The 5,852-nt window shown below is 32.8% G+C and overlaps 1 non-coding gene across 1 annotated transcript; it reads left to right on the plus strand.

Moving 5' to 3' along the window:
* The first annotated feature begins 5,336 nt into the window (after positions 1-5,336).
* On the plus strand, positions 5,337-5,464 carry LOC121101460. Its single transcript, XR_005833451.1, has one exon. It is a non-coding gene; the product is annotated as a U6atac minor spliceosomal RNA (small nuclear RNA).
* The last annotated feature ends 388 nt before the right edge of the window (positions 5,465-5,852 follow it).

A 5,852-nucleotide genomic window follows, 5' to 3' on the forward strand; every position in this document is an offset into this window, starting at 1 on the left:
AAGAAGTCGTCTTCCTAACAGCTGAGAGATTAGGTCTCAGCAAGCCAGACATCCTGACTGTGTAGCAGACATTAGCTTTATATGGAAAACGAATTCTTGAACATGATTGAACCAGAAACAAAAACAAAAATACAAAATCATTAGCGAAGAAAAAAATTAAAGAGAAACAGACTCAGATAGTTAAAGTTCTGCTGCCACTTGGGATTCACTCTGGGATAAGAAAATATGTGTCAGTGCTTAAGCGGCCCATGAGGTATACTTTTTAGCAACGCTGTTTAAAGATGGTCAGGTTTCTCCCCTTGGGTGTATTAACAGGACAAACTCTAAAATGATTGAAGTGTAATTTCCCAAAAGTTAAGAACATGACTCCTTAAACTATATAATGAGTATGTATTAAAATTTTATTCAAGTCATTAACTAATAGGAGATCCATTAAGATTTTCAAAGTTTTTTGAAGACCATTAAAGATACTAGGTATTTACATGTAGTTTAATAAAGGAATTTTTGGATAGATTTCTGGATTAAATACAAAACTGGTTGATAACCAACTGAGTATTCAGTCTAATCTTTGGAGTTATCATTTTCACTGCACAGAAATTATATGCATATTGATTGGAAAAACTGTTGGCTATTATGTAATTTCACAATCTCTATAATTATTAACCAGTAGCCTTAACAGATCTTTTTTTTTTTTTTCTGAAAAGCCAGTGAAGTTGAATTTTGTTTTTGTTTTTTTCCTGAAAACTTGTAAAAGTCAATACGTCCATATTTTTGGAAAAACATATGGTGGATAATAACTCCTAAAACCCTGCTAGAACAGATTTCCTTCCAGTTAAGCATCTTAATATATCTATCTTTTTTTCTTCATTTTCTCCCTCTTTTTTCTTGATTTTTGTCACAGTTGAAATCCATTGTCAGTGAAGAGCACCTTTTTTGATACTGCTTGAAAAATTGTGAGGAAAAATATCTGATTCACTATATGATTTACAGATTTTCTTTTTGTCCTTATTCATTATATGACTTACAGAATTATATGATCAGTTTCCCTATTATGATCAATGTTAACCATGGTGTTATAAACAATTTTGCATTCGTTTTGATTCATGTAATAGTTGTAAAACGTCTTCTTTCAGTTTTCTTCTCTTGCTTATTAAAAGGATAAATTAAGGGGCGCCTGGGTGGCACAGCGGTTAAGCATCTGCCTTCGGCTCAGGGCGTGATCCTGGCGTTATGGGATCGAGCCCCACATCGGGCTCCTCTGCTATGAGCCTGCTTCTTCCTTTCCCACTCCCCCTGCTTGTGTTCCCTCTCTCGCTGGCTGTCTCTATCTCTGTCAAATAAATAAATAAAATCTTAAAAAAAAAAAAAGAAGGATAAATTAAGACATTCTCTTTTTTTTTTTTAAGATTTATTTTACAGAGAGAGAGAGCATGAGAGTGTGGGTGGGGAGGGGCAGAGGGCAAGGGAGACAAGCAGACTAGACTCCCTGCTGAATAGAGAGACCAACACAAGGCTCAATCTAAGAACCCTGAGATATTACCTGAGCTGAAATCAAACATCGGACGCTTAAGTGACTGAGCCACTCAGGCACCCCTAAGGGATAAATTGAGACATTATGAATTTTCAACTTACCTAGTGAAATCTAAAGGCAGAATATAATACATTCTTGGAAGATGATACAATAATTTTGGCAATATGCTAAGAAAGCTGAAAGATGATCAGTTTCTTATTGTATCATTTTTCTAGGTGATTCCATCATTGTTCTTTTCCATTTTCTTTTTGTTTTAGATTTATTTTAATAAATGAGCAATGATGAAGTAATTCTTAGGAAAATTAAACAACAAAATATTTCAATGTATGGGAAATACAGCTGGCCCTCGGACAGCAGAGGGCTTAGTGGTGTTGACCCCCTGTACAGTCAAAAATGTGTATATAACTTCTGACTCCTCAAAAACTTGGCTGCTAATAGTCTACTGTTTACAGAAGCCTTACTGATAACACAGTTAATTAATAAATGTTTTGTATGTTATATTTATTATATACTGTATTCTTAAAATAAGGCAAGGTAAAGAAAAAAAAACATTAGTAAGAAAATCTTGAGGAAGAAAAACTGCATTTATAGTATTGTACTGTATTTATAAAAAAAAAAAATGTGTGTAAGTGGACCTGCACAGTTCAAACCCATGCGTAAACTGTATAAGGTAACTAAGATCCAATGTGTATGCTAGATTTATAAAAAGATGCAGTGAATGTGTATTTTAATTATGGGATAGAATGAGTTTTATTCAATTAAAAAACAATAAATTTTCTTGTTCTTTGGAGAAGAGCTAAGAAAGAATAAAATGTCATAAAAGATCATGTCTTAACGAAGAGTTAGAACTCTTCAAAAAAGAAACTCAAAAACTGAAATTGGGTCCAGTGGACCCTGATGGCCTACCACATGGAGTGATACTACCATTGCATAGATAACAAGTTATCAGTCAGGATTAGTCGCATGGTCATGTTAGAAGACAAGAAGCTAACAATCCATATGGCTATAAATCAGTGTGAAACAATTTCATCTACCAGTCATTTGTAAATAAAATCCCAGTTGTCATGAATATAATCACACAAAAAAGCAGAAATACTCTTATACTCCCCTAAACTATGACTAACCACATGATAAAACTGGCAGTATCATCAATGAAATGAGTACAAATTGCTAATTTCATGATAAGGTAATCATTAGGTTGAACAAATAAATATAATTTTATTTGTATAACTTTTGAAACACTATAGGTAACTTTTTTTACTTTGCATTAATCAAAAAGAATACAAAAATATGATTAACCATTTTCTAGTATTCTTTGTGTTATCGGACTTCCTAAAAATATATTCATTGACATAATCTGATAGGCTATAGTATATAAGGATGAATTAACAAAGTAATTGTGTAAAATATGTTTTAAAATAAATCTTAGTATTTTATTCAAAAATAGACTTTTTGCATGTACATGCATGTACTGTTATGGCATGATATTAATCCGTTCAGATGTCATTTACCATATTATGCATCATACTTATATTAAATCATAATAATTTGCTTTTTCCTCTATATCCAATCACACCTTTTTTATCATTATTATTATTATTATTATGAGAGGGGGGAATGGGCAAAGGGAGAGAGATAATCTTAAGCAGAATTCTTGATCAGCCTGGAGCCCAATGCAGGGCTCTATCTCAGGACCCTGAGATCATGACCTGAGCCAGAATCAAGAGTTGGACAGCTAACCAACTGAGCCACCCAGGCACCCCACTATATCTAATCACGTTTTGAACTTTATAAAACCAACTAGTATATTTTGACCTTAATGCCTGGCATTGAGACTTATGATACGGGAGAGACTTAAATACATTTCTGATGTTGCAAATAGGATTTCTGAAAATTTAGTTAATTAATTTATTCATTCAAAAAATATTTATCAAGTGCCTGTTGTGGTTTGGGCACTCTTCCACGCCTAATGTCTAAGAAGTCAATAAATTTTTCTTAGATGAAGGGGCATGTAAAGTAAAACCTACTTGTTGTTTTACTAGGTTAGCTTCTTAAAATGTCAACTTCTCTTTATCTAGTAAAGAATGATAATCCTTGTTTAGACATGATTACATTCTAGATGAGTAGATGTTAGATAAATATCTCAGTTTGAAGGCCATTTTAGTTTATTAGCCAAGATTTTTAGAGGGGAATGTCCTATTTTATTAGGAAATATATTTTTCCTATTTTTGGTAAGCTATTTACTTGCTATATTTGCTTTAAATAGTTTTTCTAGAAGATGTGTTTATTCAGGCATTCAGACATAAATAATGGCATAGCAAATTAATAGGTTTTGGCTACATCAACATGTACTTTCTTTATATTATCATATCTTTTATTATTTTTTGATTGAATTCTATTAAGCTGGGCTTATTTTTTCTTTCTACACAGGGATTTACACTTTCACTGTGTAGTCTGATGTCTGTAGAATTAAATTAAAGATTCAAATTCTACCAAAGATCTATGGCTAGAGTCCCTGTCGATCATTGTACACTTAAACTAATAAAAATAATTATTTCAGTTCTGTTCTCATATCTTTTTCGGGTGGTTTCACAATACCTTAAAATATATATTCTTTAAGATGCTATTTCAGGGGCACCTGGGTGACTCAGTCGTTAAGTGTCTGCCTTCGGCTCAGTGAGTGATCCTGGTGTTATGGGATCTAGCCCCGCATCAGGCTCCTCCGCTGGGAGCCTGCTTCTTCCTCTCCCACTGCCCTGCTTTGTTCCCTCTCTCTCTGGCTGTCTCTCTGTCTGTCAAATAAATAAACTCTTAAAAAAAAAAAAAAAAAGATGCTATTTCAATTCAGTAGTATCTTGATGGTATTTCACTTTTCCTCCCAAAAATTGTCTTCTAGGAAGAGTTCACTATATGATTAAGACTAAAATTATAGAAATCTAAGAAATATTTACTAAAGAGGAGTATATGGTTGTATCTCAAAGAGATATTAGGATTCTAGATGTGTGTTGTATAAAAAGGATAATATGAAATACTGTTCTTCAAAGTGTTTTGCCACATATATTTTAAAGATTCACCTTTTTTGTATTTCTCAAGTAGTACTAGGAGTGCACATGCTTATTTTTTTATAATTTTAATGTTAATGGCAGAGGAGGGAGGGATATATAAATCCTGAACTGAAATCTAAAGCCTCATCTCTGCTTTAAAACATATTACTGTTTACAGACAGTATTTCAGAATGTCAACATGAATGGAAGTGTCAAATTGATGCTTAATACTAATTTGTTTATTTATGCTTGATTGCACTTAGATGATAAAAAGGTAGGTATCAAAAATAAAGATTATTTTGAGACACTGAAGTAGGTTTCCCTTTGGTTTCATTGCCATAAATCCCATTAGCGTTAATTGGAGATTTACATGTGCATTGAGAGAATAATATACTTCATTATTCTTGAATAACAGCTACTGACTTTTAAAGGCCATTTAGAATGTGTGACAGGAAACAAATAAAAGCATTCCACTTAACTTTTTGAAAGTTATTTTCATTTAGCAGAAAGTGAAACAAAAGGCTTCACAAACATTCCACTGCCATAGTTTTAATTTTACAATTTCAACAACAAAACCTTTAAAATTCTCTTTTGTAACTTAGCTAGCTAGTGAATATGTAAAGTAAGTATATCTTGAGTCTGCTTTATGGTAGGTGACCTTGACTCTGAAGAGCATATGCTCTTTACTTTGTTGTTGTATTTGAACCGTTAGAAATCTACTGTGAAAGAAAATGATGCCTCTAGTGTTCAAGTAAGATTTCATGTTGCATGAAAGGAGAGAAGGTTAGCAATCCCCTTTATAAGGATGGAAGAGACCCTTGGGCCTGACACAACATGCATAGGGTTAAGGCACTGGTACCTACTTCATGGTATCTAACTATCATTTTTATAGGTGATGGGGATTAAGGAGTGCACTTGTGATGAGCACAGAGTGATGAATGGAAGTGCTGAATCACTGTATTGTACACCTGAAACTAATATTACACTGTATACTAACTGGAATTTAATTAAAAAACTTAAAAAAAAAAACCGAAATAATTAAGATTTTTTGAAAGATCACCTTGGGATATTATTAAAAAAATATGTAGTAACTGTTGGGCACTTATATGACAGTCACTATTTTAAGCACATTTCAAGTATGAATTTATTAACACTAAATAATCCTGTGAGGTCAGTATTATCATTATCCCTATCTTATAGGTGACATAATAGAGGCATCAGAAGGTGAATTAGCTTGCTTACGTTACACACACAGTATTGGTAGAGTTGAGATTTGA

This window comes from Ursus maritimus, unplaced genomic scaffold (genome assembly GCF_017311325.1).
Source record: "Ursus maritimus isolate PB19 unplaced genomic scaffold, ASM1731132v1 scaffold_10, whole genome shotgun sequence".
NCBI classification, from domain to species: Eukaryota; Metazoa; Chordata; class Mammalia; order Carnivora; family Ursidae; genus Ursus; species Ursus maritimus.